Source organism: Papio anubis, chromosome 9 (genome assembly GCF_008728515.1).
Source record: "Papio anubis isolate 15944 chromosome 9, Panubis1.0, whole genome shotgun sequence".
Classification (NCBI taxonomy): domain Eukaryota; kingdom Metazoa; phylum Chordata; class Mammalia; order Primates; family Cercopithecidae; genus Papio; species Papio anubis.
In genome coordinates this window covers 17,738,199-17,754,221 of record NC_044984.1, presented here as the reverse complement: position 1 = coordinate 17,754,221, position 16,023 = coordinate 17,738,199, and positions in this window count along the sequence as shown.

Genomic DNA, 16,023 nt, shown 5'->3' with positions numbered 1-16,023 from the left:
TCACAGTTAGGATTTTTTTTTTTTTGTAATCAGGGGGAGACTCAGTCTGTCAGATTGTTACTGAAAAGGGGTTCCGATCCAGACTCCAAGACAGGGTTCTTGGATCTTGTGCAAGAAAGAATCCAGAGCCAGTCGATAGACTAAAGTGAAAGCAGGTTTATTAAGAAAGTATAGGAATAAAAGAATGACTGTTTCATAGGCAAAGCAGCAGCATGGGCTGCTCAAATAAGGTACTTACAGTTATTTCTTGATTATATGCTAAACAAGGGAATGGATTATTCATGAGCTTTCCAGGAAAGGGGTGGGCAATACTGGAAACTGAGGGTTCCTCCCCTTTTTAGACCATATAGGGTAACTTCCTGATATTGCCATGGCATTTGTAAACTGTCATGGCACTTGTGGGAGTGTCTTTTTGCATGCTAATGCATTATAATAAGCAGTGAGGACAACCAGAGGTCACTCATGTTACCATCTTGGTTTTGGTGGGTTTTGGCTGACTTCTTTTCTGCAACCTGTTTTATCCGCAAGGTCTTCATGACCTGTATTTTATGCCAACCTCCTATCTCATCCTGTGACTTAGAATGCCTAATCTCCTGGGAATGCAGCCCAGTAGTGATAGGGACAGGCAGCAGAGAAATTCTGGGCAGAAGAGGGAGGGTCCCTGGCAAGGGCCCCACCCTCAAGCCAAAATGCCAGAGACTGCAGCCCAAAGTGGGAATTTACATCACTGTTTTCCTACTTGAATGTTGCCTTTTTCAAAACAACCCATAGCCCCACCCTGCCCCATTCTGTGCCTATAAACACCCCAAACCCAGCAGGCAGAGAGAGGAGAAGCAGCTGGGCATTAGCTACTACGGCTGGATGTTGGAGAGAAGCGGCCTGACTTCAGAGGGACAAATTGACAGCTTCTGTGGTAACTTCAGAGACGAATCCGGCAGGAGAGAGCTGGACTTCGGGGGAAGTTACCTTGTCGCTTTATCTGCTTTTCAGCTCTCCTTCCCATTGAGAGCCACTTTCATCAGCAATAATATCCCCCACATTTACCATCCTTCAATTTGTTCATGTGATCTCCTTTCTCCTGGACACTGGACAAGAGCTCGGGAGCTGTGAGTGCGGATGCAAAAAGGCTGTCACACTGACCCTTTGCCTTTGTTGGCAGAAGGCAGCTGCCTCACATGAAAAGGCAGAGGGTCCACTGAGCTGTTAAGGCTTAAGCTGTCCATGGATGGCAGGGCTAAAAGAGCACTGTAACACTCCCTCTGGGGCTTCAAGGGTCGTGGGCACCCCCACAGTGCTGCCGCTGAGCATGCACAGAGTTTGCTCCTGCCAGCACCCAATAGCACTCACCCTGGCTCCTGCACCCGCTCACCTGTGTGCCCTCTCGCATGAAGGGTGGAAGGCAGCGGGTCTGAGTGAGTGGAGTTCGCTCTTGCTGGCAATGAAGTGGCCGGCTGATTCTAGCACTTGTGTATTCCTATTCCCGCCTTGTTGGCTTGCTCGCTTCCTCCTACGAGGAGTTGAGATCTGTGGACTGAGTAAACGGGGCACCCCTGTTGCGAGTTCCACAAAGGGGTCAGGGAAATGTCCTGCTTCAGTAGGTGTCAGCCTTATTTTATCCAGCCCCTATTCGAGTTGCTCTGGTTTGAATGCCTCTGACAAGATGAACAAGAAATGTTTATCTCTGTGTCAAGCTAGTTTTGGGAGGATAAACAGTTCAGCTAATTATTTATGAAACAAAGACAGTTTTTCAGGGTCTGGCTTTGTTATACAGAGACATTTGTGAGTCTTATGTGAGTGAGGAAAAAGAGTGTATTTTGAGTCTCATGTGTCACCTGGAAGGAGGTTTTTCCAGTAAACCCTTTCCCAGAACACAAAAAGGGTGAGGAATTCTGGAAAGCTACTTTTCAGAACGACAGGGCATAGGTAAAGTTCAATGTCACCACCTTGGTTAAACCTTTGGGTCCTAAGTACTTCCTTTGTCAAACTGTAATCCTCAGGCTCCCCAAGAAGTAGAATTGAGACAGAGATTAGCTTCCTGGATGTTTACTGGGAAGTCCTTTTGGGATTAACAGCTGTGGAGAGCAGACGAAAAGCTGTTTAGGGTGGAACAAAATTCCACAAACCAAATCCGGTTCATGGCCTGATCGTATTTGGCCCTGAGATAAGTAAGAATGGTTTTTACATTTTTAATGGGGTGTAAAAAAAAATAGAATACCTGACAGAAATTGACTTTATGTGGCCTGCAAAGCCTAAAACATTTTACTCTCTAGCCCTTTCAGAAAAATTTGCCTGCTTCTGGGTTGGAAGGGGGATGGTGAACTGTTGATGCAGTCATAACAAAGGCCTTAGTCAATCGTCCTGGGAGCCTGGAAGCTGGGATGATGCTGCAACGTTGTCTTGAACTGGGGCAAAAGGGTAGGATTTCCCATGTGATCTGCTCCTGGGATGGGGCCTTACCTTGATGAGGCAGCTGGAGGAGGAGTGCTTCAGTCCTCCTAGGGAGGGTAGAGGGTGGTGGCAGCATTCACTATATGAGCCTTTCCTGACTTCCTGAGGGAGAGTTTGTTGCTCTCCTTTGGTCTCCCACAGAGTGAAGTTTCGGCCTAATGAGTCCTTTACATGCCAGTATCCTCCACTCAGCTGGGACCTACCAGGAACAAAAAAGGGTGTCCAATTTCCTTTTGTGCTCCTAGTGCCTAATGCAGAGTCTGGCATAAAGATTGGGCTCAGAAGATATTGACCAAATGAGGAAATATTCTCGCTTTTTATAAGACTGAAATATGGAAAATAATCTGTCTAGGCATTCATAGAATAAGTGGAAAGGCTTTTTAAGAGTCAGATATCTTGCAAACCAGACCTTTGTTTATTCTCATGAAATGGATGTGAATGGATGTATGACACTTCAATACAAGAAAAGTAGAATGTCCAATTTCAATCACACACTTGGATTTGGGAGAAATTCTCCCCCTGGCTTCACAAGCTGCCATATTAATGTTCCTGACACTTCCTGGCATGTGGTAGGAACAATATGGATTTCTCTGCTGGACTTTCATCAGCTTCATTTATCTCCACCTTCCAAACACAAAACTCACTATCTCCTGCCACTCTTCAGATGAGCCAACTTAACTCGCTTCCTCTGGACCTGAATCAGAAAAAGCTGTTAATTCTAGGACAAGGGATTCCAGACCCTGCTTACCATGAAGGGGAATATTACTTTATTATTCTTTGTATTGATTGAATCTATAGGAACAAAAAGCCAAGGTACTGACTAATTTCTCAATAGTGCTCTCTGTTAAAATTATCATCTCTGAATTGCAGGAAACATAAAGATAACACGTGAATTTTCAGTAACTATCACTCTTTAAAAGGTCCATAGCAAGACTGTCTCAAAAAAAAAAAAAAAAAAAAAAAAAAAAAGGCCGGGTGCGGTGGCTCAAGACTGTAATCCCAGCACTTTGGGAGGCCAAGACGGGCGGATCAGGAGGTCAGGAAATCGAGACCATCCTGGCTAACACAGTGAAACCGCGTCTCTACTAAAAAATACAAAAAACTAGCAGGTGGCGGGCGCCTGTAGTCCCAGCTACTTGGGACGCTGAGGCAGGAGAATGGCGTGAACCCGGGAGGCGGAGCTTGCAGTGAGCCGAGATCCGGTCACTGCACTCCAGCCTGGGCGACAGAGCGAGACTCGGTCTCAAAAAAAAAAAAAAAAAAAAAAAGAGATCTTCAGCTCCTGGAAAGCAGAGATCATTACTTATATTGTTTTTCAAAGTCTACAGTTCCTGTTATAGTGTGTTTTCAGGACAATAACTTTTAGAATTAATCGATGGGAAGTAAATTCTTTGTGATAAGTCCAGTACTATAACACAGTATGGGTTAAAGTTTATGCTTTTCTCCACCAACAGTAGACCAACTGTACTTATATTCAGATATTCAAATATTATTCAGATATTTCCACATTCTGTAGACTTTTGGGAAGAATTTACTGTTGGCATCATTTGAAGTTTCTACATGGTCGCTTTGCCAAGAGAAAGCTAATAGAGTGGGAATACAGAAAAAGAGAACTGTTTAATTTGACGGACAGCACACCTGGATTTCTAACTCTGGATGTAGATGGACAGCAATGAAACAGGGATCAGGTGGGACTCTGTTCTATTCTACTGACTCCATATTTTCTCACTGTAGCCATTCCGAATACCTTTTGACTTCAGTGCATATGAGCTGTATTTTATATGCTTAAAATTTAATTATGTATATTTTGAGTTTGGCTATCATGATGCCTATAGTATTTTCTACTGCCACAGTATGAACTGTAGACATGCACTCTATTTCACAGAATCATATATCTTGGGGTAGATGTAAATTGGCTGTCCAATATTAAGTCTTCGACTGTCTGTCCTTTGTGCCAGAAACTCCAGGGCATCCTGTGAATACAATGTGATTGTGTGTCAAGGGTACCAAACCATCTCCAGTACCTCTTTGAGAAGTGTCAACTCATTTTCTGTTATACTGTCATTTCCTAGGAAAATATCACTAATAATTTTACAGCCAAATTCTTTCTAATTTAACACTCTGTTTAAAGAGAAATGAATTTTATCTTTATAGTTTCGCTTTTTCTGACATATTCATTGAACTATAATAAGTAAAAATTTAAAAAATGAATGGTCCAGCAACTTGTTTTTGTTAATTTTCTTCACCACCAGGAGACTAGACCAGGCAACAAGATAGACACGAACAAAGTTGAGGATTAGAGAGGGCAACTGGAGGGGCAGGACATTTCTGTACTCCTTTCTGAAGTAGTTTTATAGAAGAGAAAATTATTAGAATTTTGAGTGAATCACAGTGAAGTTATGCTATATCTTTATGGTTGGGTTTTCAGAGTCTACCGATCTGGTAAGAAGAAATACACAACTTTTTCAATTTCCCAGTTAGAATTTGACACTGCTTACAGGTCCTGGCCTCTTTTGATCTCTCCTAAACAATCCTTTGATAACTGTGACAGCCTATGAAGCCAAACTCACTTTTTCCGATCACCTCCTAGGTGAAAACAGAAATAGACTCTTTTTTCGAATTCCAGTTTGTGTTTGTCTTGAGAAATTCAACCCCAGCCAGATGAGTGGCATTTCTTGCTTTGTTCGAAGCACACCCTTGCCGAGCACTCAGCCTCATCTGATTACAACAGACCACTCACAGTTACATAAGGTCGGGTTGACGTGTAATGCTCTGTCCCTGACACAAGCAGAGGAGAGGGAAATTGTGGGGACTTATTTCAGTTTAGCTTTGGCAGTTTTACCTTCATGCTATTTCTGAATAAATAAAGCAATTTTTTTACTTCTGTTTGTTTTCCCTTTAGTTTCCTCCTTTTGTGGTTCTGGTTGTTTATTTTTGGTTTGCTTTCTTGTTTCCCTTGTTCTAGCTTTTTATCCACCTGTTTTCTTTAATTCCCCATAGCTCATTTCTTTTCTCCTCTCTGCACAGGCAACCATTCTAATACATTTAATGTATATTTTTTTATAAAGAGCATATATTCTTGAAAAGCATATATTGTAATTTGTAAGCATCTCTTTTCAATTTCTGCATTTGTTATTGTGATGTAAGTCGCACTGTGTCTTACTCTTTGTTACCCAGCAGTGTGTTTTTAAGATCCACTCATGTTGCTCTGGGTATGTCTACCCCATTACTTCCAGCTGTCCATGGTACTCCTTGGTGTGTATCTGCCACCTTTACCTTTTCCTTCATCCAAGTTGTAACTAACTTCCTGCCACTGCAGTGAACATCGTTGTACGTGTTTTCTTCCAGAGTAGTGTGAGCATTTTGGGAAAAAATAGACCCAGGAATGGAATTGCTAAGTCATAGGACATGCCCGCGATTAATTTGACTAAATAGTGCCGCACTGCTGACAGCAGCCCTTGTCTACCTTCCTGCGAGCAATGTATGAGAGTTCTAAACACACACACACACACACACACACACACACACACACATACATATACCCTCTAACCAGAATTTACCTAAACTGGCTTCTAATTTTTGCCTTTTTTAGAAGTGTGATATAAAAGTAATGGCAGTTTTAATTTGCATTTCTTTGTTGATTTCATATGCTTTTTTTCTTAGTTCTTCTGGGTTTTCCGTTCTGTAAGTTTTTATATACTTCACCCATTTTTCTATTAAGATTGCTATTTTCTGGTTGATTTGAACGGTTTCTTGTGTCAAAGTGTGTGTATACTGCTAGAAGAAAGAAGAGTAAGATTTACTTCTTTAAAGCTTCCCACTCAAGGCCTGAGTAATTTTACCATTCATCAGCCATATGAAGATATTTTTCAAAGATTTATTACAACTTATGAGAGCATTAGAGTTACCTTGATTTACTAAGAAATTGTAGATTATTTTCTTTTTAAATACCACCCACTTATCGGCAACTTAGAAATAGAAATGAAAATGGAGCTGTTGAGACTTTCTTTCTTAGGGCAAGTTCCTCCAATTATCAGAGGGTAAAGGGGGAAAAAATGACATCCAATTCTACCTCTGTCATAATGCACGGCTGGGCTGCCCCCTAGTAATGGAAATGTGAGAAGCTCTTTCCAAGCATCCTCTCTGAAATTAGGTGTTGGTTCAACCGTATCTTTTGTGTCCAAACTTTCACATATATTTCTCCTAAGATCTGCCTGATGGGCTTAGTAATAACAGAGGAAATGGAACAAAATGTGAAAATAATGCTGGACCAGGACTATAGTATTGATTAAAGTTGCAGGATTGTTTTAAAAAAGCACTCAAATTATCTGGGCCTTGTTTCAGTTTCCCGAACAATAAATGAAGAAACAAAACTGTATGGTGGCTATTGTCTTTTTTTTTTTTTTTTTTTTTTTTTTGATACGGAGTCTCGCTCTGTCGCCCAGGCTGGAGTGCAGTGGCGCAATGTGGGCTCACTGCAAGCTCCGCCTCCCGGGTTCACACCATTCTCCTGCCTCAGCCTCCCGAGTAGCTGGGACTACAGGCGCCCACCACCACGCCCGGCTAATTTTTTTTGTATTTTTAGTAGAGGCGGGGTTTCACTGTGTTATTCAAGATGGTATGGATCTCCTGACCTCTGATCTGCCCTCCTCGGCCTCCCAAAGTGCTGGAATTACAGGCGTGAGCCCCTGCGCTCAGCCGCTATTGTCTTTTGGTTAAAAAAGAAAAAAAAAACAAAAACTGAAAAACAAAACTACTAAAGTCTTCAAACTGTTTTCAAGCTTATATGCGGCTCATCAGCAGAAGCCTTCAACATGAATTTTTCCAAGGCAAGAATGGAGTTAGTCATAAGGAAATTCCCAAAGAAAAGGAAAATTCTTTGTAGAAGGAGACTGTTGATCCAAAAATGAGGTATAAAATGAAATACTGAGGTGAATGTGCAAAATATTTATTAGGAAACATGGAGAAATTGTTCCAGTATCCCTGCTAAAAAACATATAATGTATATGGAACTTTCCAGTATATTCAGTAGTAAGCCTTATATGATACTTCAGTGTCACTGTGTTTGCAAGTCACAGTGTTGAGATCAGTCTGTTGGCTGCCTAGCTGAGTGGTTTTCCCAGGTTTGATAAGAAAGCAGTCTTACATACCAATGAGTTAACTCACTCTCTCATGCCACAACTGCCTCTGAACTGAGGCTACATTTGCATGCCATTAGGGTCACAGATCACATTCCCAGGGAATGAAAAAAATAAATCTGTCCAATTAGTGAATCCTATTCGCACCATAAATTCTTCTTTATTTGCATGAGTTTGGAGTCTGAACATGGTGTTTGCAAAGCAAGGGCACTTTACATATTCTAAAATAAGAATAAAAAGTGACTAGGGAGATAAGAACAGTATGGTAAGAATTATATTTGTGTAACAAAATTAATTCAGGAAAGCTGTTGCATTTATAACCTAGAAGAGGTTGTCCTTTTCAGGGGAATTAAAATGGACTAAAATATACAGAACAGTTACTTGAAAACCTTCCAAACACATCTTTTATGTAGCGCTACAAAATATATTTATTTACTTAAACAAATGGCATTTCCAAATGAACAAAAGGATAAAATATCTTTAGCGAATGCTAGATGTTCATCTTATCAAAATGAAGCTCTGTACGGTGTAAGAAATAGCATTCGGATGAATGGATGTTTGATATCTGCTATTTGCTCCTTCAGTCTTACTTTCTTCCCTTCACCACCATATTGTGAACCTGGGGAGGCTGATGTGTATGGATTGTACTCACGGGCTCTCTTGTTTGTCCTCTGTTGACTGAGTTAGCTGGAGAGCTCTGTCAGAGCCTGGAGAAAGGAGGAGAACATTTATGCTGTTAGCTCTTTCCCTGAGCAATGTCTTTATACTGTCAGTGTCCTTCCACAGAAGTTTACACCCCTTCTTATGGTGACCCAATAAATAGGCTTCTCCTTCCAGGCTCCAGTGGCCACTCCCTAACCTGGGCCTAAACATATGAACTGCGTTCGTGTTACTTTACTACTCCATGTGTTTCCACATCTTTGTTGATAATTCTTTCATGATACCTTCTTTGAATTATTAGGTTTGTATTTGTCCATCTGTTTCCCGTTGGGATCCAGATTTACTGAATTTGGAAGACAAATCTTGCCCCCGGCACCTTTATTTGGCATATAATAAGACATTAAGAGTGAACTGTCAGGGAAATAACAGAGTGAGGAAATTAAATATTCTCATTACATGCCAGGTACCATGAAACATTTTTAAATTACAAATCTGTACATCCAACCCAGAGGTATCTGTAAATTGGAATTTCGGAAAGGTAGAGAGCTTGGCTGGACTGGGGAATGATGCTCTCAGAAGCTTTCTCTTATCGTTGGGAAATACTGCCTGTGCAGCTCTGGCCAATCTGTGAGACTGATGGAAGTTATCTTCTTTTGGACATTTATCCATTCACCAATCATTTACTGCTCATGCAAGATATATAAACACCACACGAGGTGCTGCACATTTGCAGCTGCAAAGTGCTGTACAACTAACTCATTGTCTCATTTTAATGTTGCACAAATCCTCCCCATTTAACAGATGGAACAGTTGAGTATGAAACAAATCGTATGTTTTAACTATGCCTAAAATTACAAAGATAGTAATTGGTAGACTAAAGACTTGAACTTATGTAGTCTGATGCAGTGTTTCACAGATTTCCATATACTGCCTACGAATGAAAAAAATTCTTCGTTTAGTCAATTAACTAAATGCAGGACACGCGCCGACACGTTTAATAGTCAACTTAGGGTGAACAGGCCAAGTGCAGTGGCTCACACCTGTAATCCTAGCAACTTGGGAGGCCAGAGCAAGAGGATCCCTTGAGGCCATGAGTTCAAGACCAGCCTGGGAAACACTGCAAGTTCCCATCTCTGAAAAACAAACAACAACAAAAAAATAAGGTGAACAAGTACCAAGGCAGAATTAGAGATACAATGTGTTCACCTTTAGGGAATTTAGAGCACCTCTGGTGAGGCCAGTAGAACAGGCTTTTTAAAAAAGATGCTGGAGTCCAGGCGTGGTGGCTCATGCCTGTAATCCCAGCACTTTGCAAGGCCGAAGCGGGTGGATCACCTGAGGTCAGGAGTTCGAGACCAGCCTGGCCAACATGGTGAAACCCCATCTCTACTAAAAATAGAAAAAATAACCAGGCCTGGTGGTGTATGTCTGTAATCTCAGCTACTTGGGAGACTGAGGCATGAGAATCGCTTGAAACTGGGAGGCGGATGTTGCAGTGAGCCGAGAGCCCGCCACAGCACTCCAGCCTGGGCGACAGAGTGAGACTCCGTCTCAAAAAAAAAAAAAAAAAAAGAAAAGATGCTGGAAAACATAGGGGCACTCAGGTCATGGAGGACATTAGACTGCTAAGCTAGGGAATTTGAAATGTACCCCTTACTTATTAGATATTTCTGAAAAGTGATCAGGATTGTGAGGAGCATCAGTTAATAAGCAATTGAAGTTTATAAAGTTTAATTTGGAAAAAATTCATAGAATAGGTTGGAGATTAAGAGAAAAAAACAATGAAAACAGACCAGTTAGACAGCTTGATAAGTGAAAAATAACAAGGATTATTAAGGGGACTAAGAGAATAAATTTTAAAAATTGCAAAATAGAAATAGACCCAATGATGAATTGAATTTTAATAAATGGATAATTGATAAGTGACAAAGGGAATAAATACGGAAAATGCTTTCTGTCAGGCCTCTGAGCCCAAGCCAAGCCATCGCATCCCCTGTGACTTGCACGTATACTCCCAGATGGCCTGAAGTAACTGAAAAATCACAAAAGAAGTGCAAATGCCCTGCCTCGCCTTAACTGATGACATTCCACCACAAAAGAAGTGAAAATGGCCAGTCCTTGCCTTAAGCGATGATATTATCTTGTGAAATTCCTTTTCCTGGCTCATCCTGGCTCAAAAAGCTCCCCCACTGAGCACCTTGTAACCTCCACTCCTGCCCGCCAGAGAACAACCCCCCTTTGACTGTAATTTTCCTTTACCTACCCAAATCCTGTAAAACGGCCCCAGCCTTATCTCCCTTCGCTGACTCTCTTTTCGGGCTCAGCCCGCCTGCACTCAGGTGAAATAAACAGCCATGTTGCTCACACAAAGCCTATTTGGTGGTCTCTTCACACGGATGCGCATGACACTTTCAAGGATAGAAGCAAAGGAATCCAATGATTTATTGGGTTTTTCTTTTATTTTGTGTTGTTTTATTTTATGATTTTGCTTTTTAAAATCTTTGATTGTAGGTTCCGGGGTACACATGCAGGTTTGTTACACAGGTGCGTTTTGTGGCATAGGCGTTTGGTATATAGATTGTTTAATCATTCTGCTAATAAGCATAATACTCGATAGGTAATGTTTAAATCCTGTCCCTCCTCTGACCCTCCACCCTCAAGTAAGCCCCCGTGTCTGTTGTTCCTTTCTTCATCCCCAGGTTTAGATCCCACTTATATGGGAGAAATGTATTTGGTTTTCTATTCTATGGCTTAGTTTGTTTATATTTCTATGGGTCAGTGTGTTTAGGATTATGGCCTCCAGCTCCATCCGTGTTGCTGCAAAGGACATAATCTTGTTCTTTTCTATAGCTGTATACGGTGTGTATGTACCACATTTTCTTTATCCAGTCTACTGCTGATGGCCATTTAGGTTGATTCTATGACTTTGCTATTGTGAATAGTGCTGCAATGAACATATGTGTACATGTGTCTTTAAGGTAGAACAATTTATATTCATTTGAGTATATATATGCAATAATGGGATTGAGGGGTTGAATGGTACTTCTATTTTAAGTTCTTTCAGAAATCACCAAACGACTTTCCACAAGGCTGGACTAATTTACATTCCCTTTGTGTGTTCCCTTTGGAAAACAAGTTAAGAATGCTTAAAGTCTTGACCTTGAGTTAATGGTAAGATAGTGCTTCTAAGAGCAGAAAATAAGAGAATAATTTGTTTGAAGTAGGGGCGGGGGACAGGAAAGAAATAAGTGATTTGGATCTGGGAATGATGATTTTGGATATAGTTTAGCTTGGACCGGTAGACAATATTGGAAATGTATAATCATTGTCAGGAACTGGAGATAGGGGAAATGGAAAATTGTTCTTCAGTGGGTATAAAGTTTCTGTTATGCAAGATGAATAAGTTCTAGATGTCTGCTGTACAACATAGTACACATGGTTAACAATACCTTATCGTGTGCTTTAAAAATATGTTAAGAAGATAGATCTCATGTCAAATGTTCTTACAAAAAAAACCCACAAATGAACATAAGGACATTTTTTGAGGTGTTGGATATGCTTAGTACCTTGGTTGTTATGGTATCACGGGTGTATGCATATGTCCAAATTCATCAAGATATATGCATAAATGTGTGAAATTTTTGTATCTCAATTATACCTAAATAAAGCTAAAAAAACAAGAGGACAAATAACTAAAGTTGGAAGAAGCCTGTGTTTGGCTGAGGGGTGGATGAGGAGATATGAAAGAAATAGTGGATGAGGAGATATGGAAGAAATTAGAGAAGAGATTAAGATGCAGGCACAACTGAGGAAATAGGCTTTCAAGATAAAACCACATTCCTGTGATAACTGAGAAAAGGTAATTGGAACAAATAATTGATATTGAAACTTTTGAGAATGGGTGTTAGTTATGCTGATGGACTAGAAGTCAGAGGGTAGACATGGCAAGGTATAGGGGGCATGAATTTTGAAGTGCGACAGGCCTGAGCTGGAATTTCAGTTTTGCCACTCACCAGCTGTGTCAATTAGGCCATGTTACCTAAGAAACGATAAAGAGGGTATTACCACTGACCCCACAGGAGTTTGAGACCAGCCTGGACAACATGGTGAAACCCCATCTCTACAAAATATTAGAAAAATTAGCCAGGTGTGACAGTGCATGCCTGTAGTCCCAGCTGCTTGGGAGGCTGAGGTAGGAGGATCTCTTGAGCCTGGGAGATGGAGATTGTAGTGAGCCATGATTGTGCTACTGTACTCCAGCCTGGGTAACACAAACATAATTTTTACCATGTTTGAGATGCTGTCTCAAACAAAACAAAACAAAACAAAACAAAACTAACACCCTGATGGATAAAGAGCCTGGATGGCAAAAGATCAAGAATTTAGGATTCAATGCACAGGAGGAAAAGTTAGTCTTAGAAAGGAACATACACTTCTTTGGTGACTATTTGGAAGGAGAAGAGCATAAACGTATTTTTATGTGCCTAGAAAGGAAGCAGTAGCACTTTTGAAAGGATGTGTCTTCTTGGTGAAAGAACAAAGTTGTTTGCTATGTGAAGCAATGATGAAGAAGTGGAGCTTAGTCAAGTAGAAAAATTTGAAAGCATATCATAAAAAAGACTACAGATGTTAGTAGAAAAGAATAAATAGATTGCTCATCAAGAATGAAAGACAAGTGACGGAAGTAGAGTCAAGATAGAATTCACGATAATTTAGGAAAAGGTAGACTGGTAACCCATTTTCTAAGAATAGTAGTGAATCCCAGGGAGCTGCTTCGGTTATCCAAGTAGAGGGGCCAGAATCTAAGGTACATCATGATGAGAAGATTGAGAAGAAGGTGAGATAAATCAGTAACATGGCCAAAAATTGGCTGAGTGGCAGTGAACTGAAATCACTTTTCATATTGACTCACTAAAATTTAATCTACGATGGAGAGGGCCTTTATAAGCTTTTGAACATCCAAAGAGTTGAATAGGAGCTCTATTTGATTATTCCCAGAAATGCGTGATACGTGGAAGGGAGTAGCTAGGTCTTGTAAAACGTGATAAAAGTGCAAACAAAGAGGAAACAATGAAGCATGCTTTAATCCCAAGGCACACATGAAGCCAGGGCGTGTTCCAGAGCAGCAGGGCCGCACCCTAACATGCAGGCATGTTGAAAGATGTAAGTCTCCTCATGGACCTCTGCTTGATTAGAACATGAAATGGTCATTCCTTTAGCGCTCTGAACCAGCCTTCAAGGGCAGAAAATCTTTGACAGAGAATCATGTAAAATGCAATCAATGCAAAATGAAAAGGAATGTATGACTTTTGAAGAACTTGATTTTCTTAAACTTGATAGAGGAGAAATTTCCTACCTTTTGGAGTCAGAAAAAAGCAAAGGTTTTCATCATAGCAGAAGACTAATGGCAGTTTCTGAATGGAATGAACTGCCTTGGAGTAAGGGGTAACAACACCAGCACTGGGAATCTGCGGTGGGCTGCACGCCTCCTAAGGGACAGCAGGTGTTGGTGGGTTATAAAACCTTAAGGCCAGATACACCTACTGTGCTTCCTATCTTTGTTACCCTTATTCATTTGTTCATTCATTCATTCATTTGAGTACTTACCATATGACAGGCAATAATGGACTAAGTACTCGAGATTGACAAGATCATCACTCTGGTGGAGCTTGTACTCCTGTTGGGAGTGGGATTTGAGGGACAGAACACAGTGACTCCTCAATCTGAAATATTTTTTATGTGTGTATATGCCTAGGCATGTGTGTATGTATGTGTTTTGAGTGTAGGCCTAAGTGTGTGTGTGCGTGCATGTGTGTGTGAGAGAGACAGAAAAGAGAAAGAGAGAGAGAGGTCAGAGAGAAAGAGAGGAAGAGAGGACAGAGAGAGAGAGGTCAGAGAGAAAGAGAGGAAGAGAGGACAGAGAGAGAGAGAGAGAGAGAGGTACAGGGAACAGGTAGTGACTGTGCATTTCCTTGGCCCTGCCAATTTCCATACAAGGAAAATAACTACCAAATTAAATATCCTTGTGGGACTACTCTTGACATAATGAAGTATAAGTTCATGAAATAACGTTTCCTGTTTTGTGTTGTCTAAGGTTTCCTTGTTGCTTATCAAAAAAAAGAAAATGATTTTATATGGTCAAGATTACTGTGCTGAACTAGATACTCTCTTAATGCTATTAATGGGATGATAAATTTGCCAAAATCTTTATGGAAAGCAATTTGGCAATATATATTAACTATTAATATGTTCATGTCTTTTTAATATGCAGTTTTAAGGAATTTATGCCAAGGAGAATAACCTATGATGTGGACAAACAAATGTTCATCATAGCATCATTAATAACAGAGATAAAATGCTAAAAATTTAAATTATATATGAATAGAGAAATGATTTGTCTTGTTATGGACATCTACAGTATGAATATTATGTAGATAATTAAAATTATGTGCTCAAGGAGTTTTTAATGACATGGGGCAATGTTTATGATATATATGTTATAAAAAAAGAACAAGATACAAATTTTTATATTTTGTCTATTCTTAATATTTAAAGCAGTTCTATAAAATTAGACAGAAGAAAACGGGCTACAATGCTTTATGCTTTAAGCATTTTCCACAATTTCATACATGTGACTTTTATATTCAGAATTATCAACAAATATATATTTTTTAAAAACCCTATGTTAAAGCAGGAGCTAAATGCCTCTGTAATTATCCCACAAACCATTGGTCCTAATCTGCAATGATCTGGAAAATCAACCCTTACACATATAACCATAATATCAATTCAAATTTTTGCTTATGGATTCACCAGATGGCTGTATTTTAGTGCTATGAGAGCAACTTTCTTTTCTGCTTTTCTTTAGAAAGTTTGTTTCTACCTTTTTTACATGGCAAGGCCCGTCCTTGGTCTGTACATACCAAATGCAGTGAAGTGGTAGCAATGGCCTTCATGCGGCTATGGTTTTGTGGGAAATGATTTTAATTAAGTAGAGAGAAAGCACAGGACATGCTATTTTAAGATTAGGGAACATTTCTTAAAATGTGGCCCTGAAATCTTTTGCATCAGAGTAACCTCTGATACTTGCTAAAATACAGATTTCCCAGCCTACTAAATCAGAATCCTAGGATGGGCCCTGGTAATGTGTATTTTTAAAGATAAGCCCCAGGTTATTCTCCTGAGATTCTTGAAGAACCACCAGCTGGGGAGGTTAGGTTTAAAAATTCTTGTATGGGATCTGTCGCTCCAATGTTAATAAGTAAAATTAGAAGTGTTTTTCGATTGCATAAACCCAAAATACAAATCACTTTGCTTCTTAGATAAATCAGAATTGGAGGATGGGGCCTACCTACTGCTCTACTGTAATCTTGTTAAAGAGATTTACATTTGGAATTTATTGAAAGAGCAAATACCAATGGACGGTAACATTGCTAGGAATAGTGGTAGGATGAGTGTATAGGTGATTTGCTCTGGCTAGAAAACAGCTGTCACAGGTTCCATTTCTTCTGGGGTATCCTTTAAGGTGGAATCCTTGACAAAATCAATGTACATCAGAGTCCATAACTCATAATGAAATAGGCTTCCATGGGGAACTGTTGTACCCTGAAGCATGAGTGTTAAGTCAGATACGCTTGCCACTATGTGGTATGGTCTGATTGTTTGTGTCCCCCAAAGTTTATATGTTGAAACTGAGTGCCCAAGGTGATGGTATGAGGAGGTGAGGACTTTGGGAGGTGATTGGCCAGGAGAGTGGAGCCCTCATGAATGATACTAG